Source organism: Triticum urartu, chromosome 7 (genome assembly GCF_003073215.2).
Source record: "Triticum urartu cultivar G1812 chromosome 7, Tu2.1, whole genome shotgun sequence".
Taxonomy (NCBI): domain Eukaryota; kingdom Viridiplantae; phylum Streptophyta; class Magnoliopsida; order Poales; family Poaceae; genus Triticum; species Triticum urartu.
In genome coordinates, this window is record NC_053028.1 from 6,252,539 (window position 1) to 6,268,937 (window position 16,399).

Genomic DNA, 16,399 nt, shown 5'->3' on the forward strand with positions numbered 1-16,399 from the left:
ATGGCCGTCGGTGGGGCCTCTGGGCGGTTCCTCGGGGCCCCGGCGTGGATGTGGGCTGCCATGGCATGGTGGTGGCTCACGGCGGTGGTCGGGGGCGTTTCACGGCGGCGGCCGGACTTCTTTGGCGTTGGCCCGTCGGTGAGTGTCCCCGTCGACCATCGATTCCTCTCCTCGTCGTTCGGGCACTACCTTCATCAAAGGGTTGGCCTTCTCCCGGTTGCGGTCCATCGCTTGTCTCGCGCCCGGCAGCAGGACCGACCTCGTCTCGCGCCTGGTAGAAAGACCGGACTCGTCTCGCGCCCGACAGCAGGACCGACTCGTCTCGCGCCCGACAGCAGGACCGGACTCGTCTCGCGTCCAGCAGCAAGACCGAGCTCGTCTCGCGCCCGGCGGCAGGACGAGCCGATGGAGGCCAGTTTTGGCCGGCCTAGTGGGTCTCGGCGCTGGGGGCTGCTCAGGAGTGCTAAAGGCGGGGCCTTTCCACCCATTTCTTTGGTTGGGGTAGCGATGGGTGGCGGGTGAGGTGGCGTCGAGGTCTTGGATGTCGGGGCGGCGGCCCTGATGGTGGTGATGCGGTGCTCACGGGCAGAGCTCGTGGCTTGGTGCTGTCCGGTGACTATGGTCGTGTGGGCGGCATGGTCGCCGGAGTGTAAGTCCGGTGGCGATGACTTTTGGCCGGGGTGAAAACCTGTTCTTTCTTCGGACAGACCGGCGGCGGCAAAACTCGTTCCCTTCTTGAAGGCGTTGTCGCGGCCATCATTGCCCGTCGTGTTGCTCCAGGGAAACTCTGACCCTCGGGTCGGGCGGTGGCGGCGCTCTGGTGTCATTTCCTTGGAGCCCACGGTTCGTCGTATGCGGTTTCATCTCTTCGCGGTGGCGTGTTCACGGTCGAGGCCCCGACTTCTTTTGTAGTGCTTGGGGTGGTGTCGCTGCGTTCAGCATCTATGTATCTTGTCTTGGGTGTGTGCGTGTGTTGTGGTGGCGTGCGTTTGTACCGGTGTGTTGTTGGTCATTACTTTATATATAAAACGGGGCGGAAGCCTTTTTCGGTAAACACTCGTTTTCAGACAAGCCAGCAAACTTTGAAGGAAAGTATAGTTCACTGGGCTCCTGCAGCTTCATCTAAGCAGAGGATTACCTCGAAGGTGCGTGTATTTCAGGATCGATTTGCCATGCCATCTCCGAAGTTTTCTCTGAAAACCATTTCTGAGCTTTCTCTGTCCATCACAAGGAGTAACTGCAACGAGGAGCAGATGCCGACACTGGATAAGGGAGCCTCTGCACCACGGGGTGGATCGGACGTCGCGGTTAGATGAAAGGGGGTCAATGGTGGGTTGATCGCCGTCTTGTGGTAAGGAAACGCCGGTGCTTTCTTTCGCGCTTCTTTGTGAGTGACGGACCAGCAGTCCACAGGCCATGCCTAAGCCTGAGATATGTTGCTATTCGGTTTACAGAAAGAAGAGGATAGCAGCTACACTAAGCTTGCAAGGATTCAGTTAATTACTGTCAAGCATGGTTCCGTGTTGATTGCAGTTACGGTCTTACGGAGGAGACCACAAGATTTAGTGACCATGGAAACACCCTCCCGACCGGACAACAGACGCTAACTCGCTGACTGACAGTACGACGTGTCAACTGTCAACGGAATAAACAATCAAAGCATATTTGAAATGCAGAGAAAATTGAAATAGTATCAAGTTTGGGTTAAGTCCATAGAAGATCTTGATCATAATGTAATTATTGTGGCAACTAAATATCACACACAGTAAAGACTAAAGAGCAACCAGAAAGGATGACTAATTAATTACTTCACCCGACAATTCACTAAATTTTGGGCTGAACAGAATGAAGAAAGTAGGCATCTGCAAATTCAGTGTCCAAAGAGAAACACAAGGTCAACCTTGCTGAATAAATCATGTTGAGGCAGGGAGCAACGAACAGAGCGGAGGAGTTGGAGAAGCACACCCATCATTACCCATGCCATGCCGTATCCTTAACGGAATCTCTTCATAGGTTTTTTTTGGCAAAATCTATTCTTAAGTGGTGTTGAAAAAATAATCACTTCATAAAACCTAATCCTTACAATTACCGATCTCCCTAGGAATATGGAAGTGTTAGAACCGGCATTCTACTAAAATATTTTTCAATTTTTTTAAAAAACACTCATAAAATTTATTTTTTGTGAACTTCCAAAAAATATTAATTGATTTTAAAAACACTCACGAATTTAAATAATTTACATAATTTAAAAGTTAACAAATATCAGAAAAAAATCATGGATTCTATAACATGTTCACGAGTTTAATACCTTTTCATGATTTTTTAGAAATGGTCGCGAAACTTTGAACAATGTTTGGGGACTAAAAAATGTTTTTAAATTTAAAACATGTTCACGAATACAGAAAAAATCATCACGGATTGTTAAAAAATGTTCACGATTTTGAACAAAACATTTACGAATTTGAAAAAGTTCAATAATTTAAGTTATTATTCCTGACCTTCAAAAACTAATCTTCATTCTGAATATATTGGCTAACTAGAAACAAATATAAAATTGAACATGAAAAAAGTAGAGGAAAGAATAAACAAAAACTGATTGGAACCTTCCCAAAACCGGGAGGACTGGACAACATCGCCAACCCAATAGCATCCAATGGGATCCACATTTGCTCGACAGCCTCTGTGCTATGCACAAATGTTCATTCCCATAATAACCCTTGAGAGGAAAAGGAAATTAATTCCAAAACAAAAGATGAGCGCGGCAAACTGTGCGTTAACTTCTAGTGAATAAAAAAACACTCAATTCCTTGGCACACAACAAAAAAAACACTCAATTCCTTGGCACACACAATAAAAAAACAAAAGATGTTTGCTAACTTATGCCATTAGGATAGTTCATTGTGTTTGGTTTCCTTCCATGCTAACTTATACATCGTGTTTACTACATTGCCTTGTCCTTTTTTTTGGTTCATGTCCATTGCTTGGCCGTCCCCAGGTTTGTGATTAGCCTGGTTTACTTAGAAAAAAAGGAAATAAAATATTTAGCCAGGCAGCCGGATTAGCCTGGTCCAGGCGTTCCTTTTCATGCGCCAGGCGGGCTGCAGCAGCGGAATGGAGATAATTAAGGCCTATGAGCTGTACGGTGTTCTCTTTGAAAATTCTTTAATCACCCAAGTCACATCAGTCAGGCAATGGACATGAACCAAAAAAATGTCTTCCTCTCAGGCTGTATTCAGGCAACATTTTTTTTTCCGAAGCACGATGGTAAGGCCTCTAACCAAACATGCCCTTTGTCTAGCCGGTTGCGAGGTGTAGCAACCGCTCGCCTCAAGGGTAAAAATGTTCGTACATACAAAAAAAAGATCATGTAGCGTGCTTTGTTTTTTAATTCCTTCACACAAATCCATAATTTTTGTTTTTCCGAGGTAGTAGTAATCCATATGACAGACATGGTAAACTACATGGATGCTGACATCACATTTTGTTGCTACCCCACACCTCGGTGGCTGTCACCGGAATCCCATCACCCATCAACCAACATCCCCTTCCCCCGCTCCTCCCTCTTTCTCCGTCGTGCAAACAACTAGTGAGACGGGGCGCCCCCTGCGTGGGAGGCAACACCATCTTCCCTTGATCCGATGCCGAGAGACTAGAACCACGGCGGCACACTGAGTTTCCTCATTGTATTACATTTTTGCATCCTAAAAAATTCAGCTCGATTTGTTTTTGAAACACTTTTTTTAACTCAAAAAAATTTCAGCTCAATTTAAATTTCAGGCTTTGCCCAAAACAGTGCTGTGAGCCCAATAACGCCCAGTAAAGCACAATAACACGGAGTAGGTTAATCTATCTATCTTACAAGCCGTTAATCTGGTGGGACCGAATTATTACGATGTAGATCGACTCATAAATTCTATTGTGAAAAACAATCTCAACGGTATAAGAAAAAACCTAAAAACCCAATCTCAGGTATCCATCTCTCTCTCTCTCACGTCTCTCTCTCTCAATCTCCCACGCCTCCTTAAAAAACAGTAAAAGAAAAAACCTAAAAAACCAATCTCAGGTATCCACCTCTCTCTCACGTCTCTCTCTCTCTCTCAATCTCTCACGCCTCCTAAGAAAATAAAAAATAATCCCTATCCATCTCTCTCTGGACTCCTCCTCCCTAAACCGCTCATCTCCCAACACCTCACGACTCTTACTCTAAAAACCCCCGCCGTGACTCCTCTTCTTGATCTAGGTTTCAGAAACTTCTCCCCTAAAATCACTACCGATTCCTTTCCTTCCTCTATATCCGAAAAAGCTGCCCCTCGATTCCACACGGCCGCTGTTTTCCCCTACTGTTCTTGCATGACCCCAAGAGCAGATTTGGTCGTGCTCTCCTTTGCTTATCGTAGGTGATGCCGCTGATTGCTTTCGTGGGCGCTTCCCCAATGGTGGCGAGGGCAGGATTCTGCTGCTGATTGCTTTTGTGGGCGAACTCATGCTACACTGCTACGTCGCACGATGCACATGTGCGCAAGAGCAGATTTTTTTATGTTCAGTGTGAATCAACTACATGTGCATATGCGTGATGTTAGCTTAATTTTTTGTGCCTCTGGGCGCTCCCATTAGCTGAGGACTCAAGAAATCAGAAGATCAGGACAGAGACACTTGAGACGGTTATAGGCATCCCACTTCTCGGTGAGACAAACTGACGAGAAAAAAATTTGGTACAGTGGTGAGTGAACTGCTCCCTGATATCTTTTTCGTAAAGTTCTATAATGCACGTATGCATTCCGTACTCTTATAATTACTCTATCCTCTACTAGCAAGTTGAATGTGCTTTAAATTAGATCCCCTATGTTACATAAGAAAACATTAAAATATAGTTCCATTGGCTAAATTCCTTCCTTAGTTATAGTCACGTTCACAGAAAGTTTACCAATAATTTAGGTGATAGTTCAGAACAGTGTCAGTTTAGAGATTGACTAATTATTCATAGTCAACAGTTTGATCTATCTTCACCCATATTAGATCATTGTTTTAGTTCTCTTTTGCAGCAATGATATATTACGCGTCAGATTTGTAGTTTTCTGCAGCTTTTAAGGACAAGTTCTTTCAGATTTTTGAGGTTTATGCAGGTTTTGTCAGACAAGTTCATTCATTCATTCATATAATCTTAGATTCACAATAACTTAAGTCCCTTACCATGTTGGTTTGCTCAAAGGTCAGAGTCACATGTAGTTGTCATCTGTCATGTAAATGACTGGATTCCAAAAAAAAATGATGAGAGCAAAGGAACTAGACTGATTACATGGACTTCAGAAGGTAAAGACAAGCAAGGATTGGGAACCCCACATTGCCACGTAAGTTCCTACTGTTAATATCAGAGAACATTCGCATTGCATCATATACATGCAACAAATTAACTGATGTTATGTCTGTCATAGGCAATGGCTATTACATCGCTGATACTGCACTTCTGGGTGTACGTGTAGCATATGCTTGCATTCATGCAAGCTCTCATGCCTGCCTCTTCTGCAGGTCCCCCTCCTAGCCATAGGCCCGCTGCAATTGTGGCATGGTGCCATGCTTTCTGCACCAAGCCTCTATAGAGTCCAGATAATCTCTGCCCCTTCTGATGGAGTTATCTCGATTAGCAATAATTAAATGCCCTGCCCATCGGATCATCCAGTGACTGACTATTCTTCAAGATTTTCATCTTACGTAAAGCCTCCCAGCCGTTGGGTTATCTCTGCTGCTTGGGTGCCGCCGTGTCCATTGGCAATGATGGAGTACCCTACTATGCTAATCATTGAGTGACTGATTTTTCTTGAAGTGGTCTTTACAAGATTGTTACCTGACATAAATACAAGAAGTTGCTTTAGCTTTGTGCTTGCTTCGTATCCATGGCATTGGTTGGGTTCTAAAATTTGGGAGCTACTTTGATTAGCATCTGGCACCAAAGATACCCGCACACATTAAACTGCTCGACCATCCAGAGGTTTGTGTTACTGCACTATGGTTTGGATATTTAGAATAAATGACATTCTGTTTGCATTACATCTTCAAATAAATTTTTTTTGTTAACTGAATGCAATTAGTTGCAAATTTTATACATGGATAATGAGCAGCTCATGTAATAGAGATTATTCGTGTCTCACTATTTCCATTATAGTATAACTATATATTTTCCTATAGTAGTGCGTTGCATGGCGAATGTTTTTGAGATCTCTAAATATCTCCATTCTCCTGGCTTAGTGGAACCTTTTCTGGCTATCAATGCATTATCTTGGTCCAAACTGCAACCTTAGAATTCTGAAGAGATTAAAATGTCATAATTTTTCATTCTGGTCATATATATAGATCATCAACATCTAAATTGTTTTCTTCTTACGATACTATTTCAGGTCAAATTGGTGCCGATACATTGTGTAACGGTGCGATATGTTTGCTCGATCATGATGTTTTTCCACCAGTATTAGTATTTATAAACACTAGTAGAAAAGGGGGCAACGGTTCAGGCCAGAAAAGGCATTGATCCTGGTTTCGTTACGAACCGGGACTAATGTGAGCATTAGTCCCGGTTCGAGCAGCGAGGGCGTCGGAAAGGCATTACTCCCGGTTGAAATGGGACCTTTAGTCCCGGTTCGTGGCACGAACCGGTACTAAAGGGTGCGATGCCCATTAGTACCGGTTCGTGCCACGAACCGGTACTAATGGTGCAATTTTCAAATTCCCCCCCCCTGGACCGCCTTTTCAGTTTTAGAAAAAACAAAAGAAAATGATGGAAATGTCATCAAAAAAATAAAATAAAATAAGTTTCCCATGTGATATGTGGTCTAGTTGTTGGGAAAATTTGCAAATGTGAATTTTGACTTTATTTGCAAAATCTCTCTGAAATTTGTAAAAATGGGCATAACTTTTGCATACTAACTCGGATGAAAAAGTTTTTTATATGAAAAATCATCTACTCGAAAAGTTACATCCGAATTTAATCGGGGGAACCCCGTTAAACATTTTCAAAATCCTCAAAAACCTAACAGAAAAAAAGTTACGGGGCTTTTAAGATCTAGAGTGGAATAAATCGAAAAAAATTCAAACAGTGGGCAAACTATGGTCAAACTATGGTCAAACTAATTATTCTAGAATATTAGTGTTACTAAATAATTATTTCAGTTATTTCAATTTTGGTCAAATATGGTCAAACTATGGTCAAACTGTGGTCAAACTATGGTCAAACTAATTATTCAAGAAATATTAGTGTTACTAAATAATTATTGTTTTTTAAAACAATAGTTTCAAACTCAAACAGTGAAATGTGTCACTTCATGCTCAAGCAAAATTCCTGAAGGTTAATAGGATTGACATCTTACTATTGTCAGGAAAACAACAAGTGCAGACATGGAGCGAGGGAGAATAGAACCCGGAAGTTGAGAGTGCTCAGGCTGGGGGAGTGGGAGGATGGGTGACCGTTCGGGAAGTTAGATGATTTGGAATGATGAGGGGTGATTAGAGGATAAATTGAGAAGTGATGAGGGGTGGTGATTACAGACTAGAGGTTAAAATAATTCAGAATTTGAAAATAAAAAAAAATTCAAAAAAAAATTCAAATTTTTTTTTCAAAAAAAATCATAAAATTTCCTTTAGTCCCGGTTGGTGTTACCAACCGGGACTAAAGGTGGAGCTCCACGTGGCCGCGCCCTTTAGTCCCGGTTCTGGATTGAACCGGGACTAAAGGGCCAGGGCATTAGTACCGACCCTTTAGTCCCGGTTCATGAACCGGGACTAAAGGCCCTCACCAACCGGGACAATAGGCCCCTTTTCTACTAGTGAAAGTATTCATTTTCTAACAATGTACATGTTGAATTGTTGATTCTGGTACATTCTTATACTCTTTAAGTACTGTCGGAACAATTGTAAAATTCTCCGCTTTTATTCGGTATAGGTTTATGGAACTAATGAATTAATTATTTTTTATTTTCCCAAAAAATGGGAATGTTCCATTTTTTGAAGGAAAATGGGCATATACCAATTCTGTACTTATATACTTTGGAGAATTTCAACCAGGCTAATTAGTATGAGAGTAGATTCTACACCCCAACTTGGTGCACCCACGCAAGAAAACATAGAAAAATATTTAAAAAAATCTATAACTTTGTGAGAATGATTATGAACAAATGTTACAGATGCTTGCAAAGTTTGGTGGTCAAATGACTTCCGAGGAGATCTGCAGAAAAAAAACAAAATTACTGAAAATGTATGTTTGCGCACAATTTGTAATTTTATCTTATTTTGTACAGAGCTCCTTGGAGGTCATTTGACCACCAGTCTTTGCAAGCATCTATTTCATTTGTTCGCAATCTCTTCCAGAAAGTTTTAGATTTTTCTAAATGTTTTTATATGTTATCTTTTGTGAGTGTAGCGTGGGTGCATCGAGCTGGGGTCAGCTACTATTTTCCCAATTATAGGTATAGACGTAATGAAATAAATATAATCTTTCATGTACTATACATACATGAGATTTTAGCTAAGTCAATTACTCCCTATTTTTTAAATTTAAGACAATTTGGACATAGCACGATAGTAACATTTTACTTTGAGTTTTGATTTTCATATCATATGCTAATAAATCATTGTAATCAAATATGATGTTGTGAAACTATTTTCTATAAATATTGAGTGATAGTATTATCATTGAACCAAACATAATATAACCAGAATGAGAGAAGGTTGTTAGTATGCTTCGGACTGCGCCATCCATTGACATTCAGATGTTGCACAAAATATTACTATGTTATATTTGGAGTCGCAAAGATGCAACATCGTATATCTTTCAGCATGCAATAGCATAGACATAAAAACCTTTTAGCAAAAAGTAAATTTGTTTAACATACTTTATGTTGTTAAACCATATTTTGAGGCAGTTACATGTAGAAAACATCACATCCCTTTGTTTATGTAAATATTATCAGGGTATTTGGTAGCTCTACAGCTTCCCAAATATGGCCAACAAGCATACTTCTAGGGGAATTGTGAACGCATAACTGCTTCAACCATTTTCAAAATTCTTTAAACGATGACCCTCAGAACAATATTTTGATACTAAGTTCTCACAAGACTCATGAGTTTGGGAACATTATTTATACTAATTTCATTTGTTTTACCATCCGAAATTCTCCTATATATGAACTCCCATGTCTCCAAAGCTATATGAGTACACACACATCACTGCAAAATCACAAATCATTATATGGTCAATGTAGACAGCAAAATAATACTCTCACCATTGCAAAATGAACTAAAAGCAGTTAACTTATTTTGGAACAAAGAAAGTATATGACAACTAGCCCGTGCGTCACACGGGTTTGCGACTAGTACTATTAAACCTTAGCCCCTGGCAGGCCCAGGCCGCACGCATCGAGCAGCCGCTGCGGTAACTCTCTCTGTTGCCGCGTAGGACCGTCGGTGGCGCCGGCGGCGCAGCGAGTGGAGCGACGGCGTCTCCCGCCGACCACGTGCATCACGGGGTGGGGCAGCGGGCGGTGAGCAGGTTCGCCCCTCAGCTTGCCGCAAAGCTCTGTTTCCAGGGCGGAGCGGCGTCGGAGCTTGCCGCAAACTCTGTTTCTCTTTCCGGGGTGGTGCAGCATCGTCTTCTTGCGGTGGCGACTCCGTGAGGCCTCCGGTGCAAGCCCAGGTTTGTTCCCCAGATCCTTGGTCCAAGCTCCCAACTCTTAAACTTAGGAATGGAGAACTGTGACTGAGTTGGCAGATTTTCGGTGTGGTCGCAGCAGGTTTGTCATGTCGACGTTCGCCGGCGTGTCCGTCCTTGACGGCGACAAGCCGTGCTCTTGCGTAATGTCGGGCGTCGGCGCGCGCCAGTGCCGGCGCGAGCAGCGTGTAACACCTGCTCGTGGTCAAGGGCTACTCTGGTATAAAAAAAGAGTTGCCCAACGGCGAGAGCTGGTGCACTGAATTGTTCAGGGTGGGAGGCCATGAGTATTCCATCGAGTACTATCCTAATGGCGCAAACCCAAACTGTGCCGACTCCATTTCGCTCGATATTACCCATTTATATGACGAATATGTCGAAGAGGGTGTGGAGGCCAAGTTCAGTTTCAGTCTCGTCGATGACGTCGAGAAGCAGATGCCGACGTACATCCGTGCGACTCGTAAAACCCATGACTTCCGCAGATGTGACCTTGTTGGGGTTGCGACAAGTTCATGAGAGAAGCTGCCCTTGAGCGATCGGCCAGTCTAAAGTCTGATTGTTTCACCATCCGGTGTGATATTGTGGTGTGCAAGGACAACACGCCAGATGCCATTGGCTCCGGCACCGGTACCGAGGTTCTCCTGCCTGACATGCACCAACATTTTAGCGATCTCCTTCGGAATAAGGTGGGTGCTGATGTGACATTCGAGGTCGGCGGCAAGACGTTCGCTGCACACCGGTGTGTGCTCGCTGCCAGGTCTGAAGTGTTCATGGCGCACCTCTTTGGCACCGCTACGTCCAATGTCATACACATCACAAATATGGAAACTAAAGTGTTTAGGGCTTTGCTTTGCTTCATCTACACAGACTCTTCTCCTGAGATGGAGGACATCATGGAGGAGGATGAAATGCCACGAGTTGTGGAACAAGGACAAGTAGAGAAAGTTGTGGACAAGAAAATGTCAGAAGTTGCGGAGCCAACACAAGAAGAGGCGGTAGAGGATGAAATGCTTCTGCAATGGCTGCAAGACTTGTTTGTGGCGGTAGACAGATACAATCTCCAGCGGCTCAAGTTCATATGTGAAAAGCAGTTGTGTGAGCATGTAGGTGTGAGCTCGGTGGTGTCCACTCTTGCTCTAGCCGAGCAGCACCACCGCCATGGATTGAAGGAGGCATGCTTGAAGTTTATCCAAGTCCTATCTCCCTCGTGTTTGCAGACACTAATGGCTACTGATGGCTGGGGCATATAGCTACGACCTACCCCTCTGTTTTGTACGAGCTCATTGCCATGCTTGCTTCAAACCAGCGGAAATGACACTCTGGTATGCATGTTCTTCAAGTGACACTCTTTTGCATATATAGCTCATCCTATATCGATATCGTAGTTTGTTCGTTTTGCTTCTAATTGTCTCGTCAGACATTGCATGTATGCTGAATTAGAAAAATCCAACATATTGGTATATTGTCTCTTCGTGTGAGGAGGAGGAGAGGTAACGGGAGGGAGAGGCGGCTAGGGTTTGGAGTGGCCAGCCCCAGCGCCCCTCTCCTCTTTATATAGGGGTGAGGGAGGGGCCGGCCAGTCCTAGCCCTCCTCCAAGGGAGGGGTGGCGGCCAAGGGAAGTGCCTTTCCCTCCTAGGCTAGGGTGGCGCCTCCCGCCCTTAGGGTTTCCCCATCCCTGGCTACATGGGCTAGGTAGGGTCTGGTGCGCCTGGCCTAATAAGGCCAAGGCGTCCTCTACATTTCATGTTGGCCTATGGGGCTGGTGGAACCCACTTGTGGACCCCTTCGGAACCTTCCCAACACAATACCGAAAAAAACTAAACTTTTTCCGAAACCCCGATAACAACTTTCTATATATAAATCTTTACCTCCGGACTCCGAACAACCTTCGGACTAAGCATCATAATTATCCCAATACTACCCTAGCGTTACCAAACATTACGTGTGTGACCCTAGCTACAGGTTCGAGAACATGTAGACATAACCGAGACTCTTCTCTGGTAAATAATCAATAACAGGAGCTGGATGCCCGTATTGACTCCCACATATTCAATGAAGATCTTTATCAGTTTGAACCATGATGTCAAGGATTCAAACAATCCCGTATACAGTTCCCTTTGTCCAGCGATATGTCACTTGCCTGAGATTCGATCATCTGTATTGCTATACCTACTTAATTCTCGTTACCGGCAAGTTCTTTACGCATTCCGTAGTACAAGATCTCCGTGACTAAACTCATTAGTCACATGCTTGAAAATTTCATATGATGTTGTATTACCGAGAGGGCCCAGAGATATATTTCCGTCACATGGCGTGAAAAATCCCACTAGATCCATGCACCCAACAAATAGCTTCGAGATACCTGAAAAACACCTTTATGATCACCCAGTTATAAAGTGATGTTTGATACCCACAAAGTATGCAGTAGACCACGCCGAATCTACTAGCTCACGTCGCCGCGGCCAGAAGCCCACCACCGGCCCCACCTCTCCTCATCTCCTCTTCAGTGTCGTGCTTCGTCCACGACACCGGCCAAGACCTCCGGGAGAGTTTGTGCCCCTGACCTCCGGCAAGGCGGCATCTGCTACCTCTTGAGCACTTGCGTTGGTTTCCCCTTGAAGAGGAAAGGGTGATGCAGCAGAGTAGCGTAATTATTTCCCTCAGTTTTTTAGAACCAAGGTATCAATCCAGTAGGAGGCCACGCAAGAGTCCCTCGCACCTACACAAACAAATGAATCCTCGCAACCAACGCGATAAAGGGGTTGTCAATCCCTACACGGTCACTTACGAGAGTGAGATCTGATAGATATGATAAGATAATATTTTTGGTATTTTTTTATGATAAAGAGAAATAAAAGATGCAAAGTAAAATAAATGGCAAAGGAAATAACTAAGTATTGGAAGATTAATATGATGGAAGATAGACCCGGGGGCCATAGGTTTCACTAGTGGCTTCTCTCGAGAGCATAAGTATTCACGGTGGGTAAACAAATTACTGTTGAGAAATTGACAGAATTGAGGATAGTTATGATAATATCTAGGTATGATCATGTATATAGGCATCACGCCCGAGACAAGTAGACCCACTCCTGCCTGCATCTACTACTATTACTCCACACATCGACCGCTATCCAGCATGCATCTAGAGTATTAAGTTCAAGAGAACAGAGTAACGCTTTAAGCAAGATGACATGATGTAGAGGGATAAACTCATGCAATATGATATAAACCCCATCTTGTTATCCTCGATGGCAACAATACAATACGTGCCTTGCTGCCCCTACTGTCATTGGGAAAGGACACCGCAAGATTGAACCCAAAGCTAAGCACTTCTCCCATTGCAAGAAAGATCAATCTAGTAGGCCAAACCAAACTGATAATTCGAAGAGACTTGCAAAGATAACCAATCATACATAAAAGAATTCAGAGAAGATTCAAATATTATTCATAGATAAACTTGATCATAAACCCACAATTCATCGGTCTCAACAAACACACCACAAAAGAAGATTACATCGAATAGATCTCCACAAGAGAGGGGAGAACTTTGTATTGAGATCCAAAAAGAGAGAAGAAGCCATCTAGCTAATAACTATGGACCCGTAGGTCTGAAGTAAACTACTCACACTTCATCGGAGAGGCTATGATGTTGATGTAGAAGCCCTCCGTGATCGATGCCCCCTCCGGCAGAGCTCCGGAACAGGCCCCAAGATGGGATCTCGTGGATACAGAAAGTTACGGCAGTGGAATTAGGGTTTTGGCTCCGTATCTGGTAGTTTGGGGGTACTACGTATATATAGGAGGAAGGAGTACGTCGATAGAGCAACAGGGGGCCCACGAGGGTGGAGGACGCGCCTGGGGGGGGGGGGGGGGGTAGGCGCGCCCCCCTACCTCGTGACCTCCTGGTTGATGTCTTGACGTAGGGTCCATGTCCTCTGGATCATGTTCGTTCCAAAAATCATGTTCCCGAAGGTTTCATTCCGTTTGGACTCCGTTTGATATTCTTTTTCCGCGAAACACTAAAATATGCAAAAAACAACAATTCTGGGCTGGGCCTCCGGTTAATAGGTTAGTTCTAAAAATAATATAAAAGTGTATAATAAAGCCCAATAATGTCCAAAATAGAATATAATATAACATGGAACAATCAAAAATTATAGATACGTTGGAGACGTATCAGGCATCTCCAAGCTTAATTCCTTCTCGTCCTCGAGTAGGTAAATGATAAAAACAGAATTTTTGATGTGGAATGCTACTTGGCATAATTTCAATGCAATTCTTCTTAATTGTGGTATGAATATTCAGATCCGAAAGATTCAAGATAAAAGTTCAATATTGACATAAAAATAATAATACTTCAAGCATACTAACTAAGAAATTATGTCCTCTCAAAATAGCATGGCCAAAGAAAGTTCATCCCTACAAAATCATATAGTTTAGTCATGCTCCATTTTCGTTACACAAGAATGCTCTCATCATGCACAACCCCGATGACAAGCCAAGCAATTGTTTCATACTTTAGCAATCTCAAACTTTTTCAACCTTCACGCAATATATGAGCGTGAGCCATGGATATAACACTATGGGTGGAATAGAATATAATGATGGGGGTTATATGGAGAAGACAAAAAAGGGAGAAAGTCTCACATCAACGAGGCTAATCAATGAGCTATGGAGATGCCCATCAATTGATGTTAATGCAAGGAGTAGGGATTGCCATGCAACAGATGCACTAGAGCTATAAATATATGAAAGCTCAACAAAAGAAACTAAGTGGGTGTGCATCCAACTTGCTTGGTCATGAACCTAGGGCATTTGAGGAAGCCCATTGTTGGAATATACAAGCCAAGTTCTATAATGAAAAGTTCCCACTAGTATATGAAAGTGACAAAACAAAAGACTCTCTATCATGAAGATTATGGTGCTACTTTGAAGCACAAGTGTGGTAAAAAGGATAGTAACATTGTCCCTTCTCTCTTTTTCTCTCATTTTTTTGGGCCTTCTCTTTTTTATGGCCTTTCTCTTTTTTTTCTCACTTGGGACAATGCTCTAGAAAATGATGATCATCACACTTTTATTTATTTACAACTCAATGATTACAACTCGATACTAGAACAAAGTATGACTCTATATGAATGCCTCCGGCGGTGTACCGGGATATGCAATGAACCAAGAGTGACATGTATGAAAGGATTATGAATGGTGGCTTTGCCACAAATACTATGTCAACTACATGATCATGCAAAGCAATATGACAATGATGAACGTGTCATGATAAACGGAACGGTGGAAAGTTGCATGGCAATATATCTCGGAATGGCTATGGGAATGCCATAATAGGTAGGTATGGTGGCTGTTTGAGGAAGATATAAGGAGGTTTATGTGTGAAAGAGCGTATCATATCACGGGGTTTGGATGCAGCGGCGAAGTTTGCACCATCTCTCAATGTGAGAAAGGGCAATGCACGGTACCGAAGAGGCTAGCAATGATGGAAAGGTGAGAGTGCGTATAATCCATGGACTCAACATTAGTCATAAAGAACTCACATACTTATTTTAAAAATCTACAAGTCATCAAAAACCAAGCACTACGCGCATGCTCCTATGGGGATAGATTGGTAGGAAAAGACCATCACTCGTCCCCGACCGCCACTCATAAGGAGGACACTCAAAGAACACCTCATGTTTCGAATTTGTTACATAAGGTTTACCATACGTGCATGCTACGGGACTTGCAAACTTCAACACAAGTATTTTTCAAATTCACAACTACTCAACTAGCACAACTTTGATATCACTACCTCCATGTCTCAAAACAATCATCAAGCATCAAACTTCTCTTAGTATTCAACACACTCATAAGAAAGTTTTTACTAGTCTTGAATACCTAGCAAATTAGGATTATTTAAGTAAATTACCATGCTATTTAAGACTCTCAAAATAATCTAAGTGAAGAATGAGAGAATAATAGTTTCTATAAAATAAAACCACCACCGTGCTCTAAAAGATATAAGTGAAGTACTAGAGCAAAAACTATATAACTCAAAAGATATAAGTGAAGCACATAGAGTATTCTAATAATTTCCGAATCATGTGTGTCTCTCTCAAAAGGTGTGTACATCAAGGATGATTGTGGTAAACTAAAAAGTAAAGACTCAAATCATACAAGATGCTCTAAGCAAAACACATATCATGTGGCGAATAAAAATATAGCTCCAAGTAAATTTACCGATGGAAGAAGACGAAAGAGGGGATGCCTTCCGGGGCATCCCCAAGCTTTGGCTTTTAGGTGTCCTTAGATTATATTGGGGTGCCATGGGCATCCCCAAGCTTAGGCTCTTGCCACTCCTTGTTCCATAATCCATCAAATCTTTCACCCAAAACTTGAAAACTTCACAACACAAAACTTAAAGTAGAAAATCTCTTGAGCTCCGTTAGCGAAAGAAAACAAAACACAACTTCAAGGTACTGTAATGAACTCATTATTTATTTATATTGGTGTTAAACCTACTGTATTCCAACTTCTATATGGTTTATAAACTATTTTACTAGCCATAGATTCATTAAAATAAGCAAACAACACACGAAAAACAGAATCTGTCAAAAACAAAACAGTCTGTAGTAATCTGTAGCTAACGCAAGATCTGGAACCCCGAAAATTCTAAAATAAATTTCTGGACGTGAGGAATTTATCTATTAATCATC

At 42.7% G+C, this 16,399-nt stretch overlaps 1 pseudogene; it reads left to right on the forward strand.

Moving 5' to 3' along the window:
• The first annotated feature begins 1,845 nt into the window (after nucleotides 1-1,845).
• On the forward strand, nucleotides 1,846-11,009 carry LOC125518040 (annotated as a pseudogene).
• The last annotated feature ends 5,390 nt before the right edge of the window (nucleotides 11,010-16,399 follow it).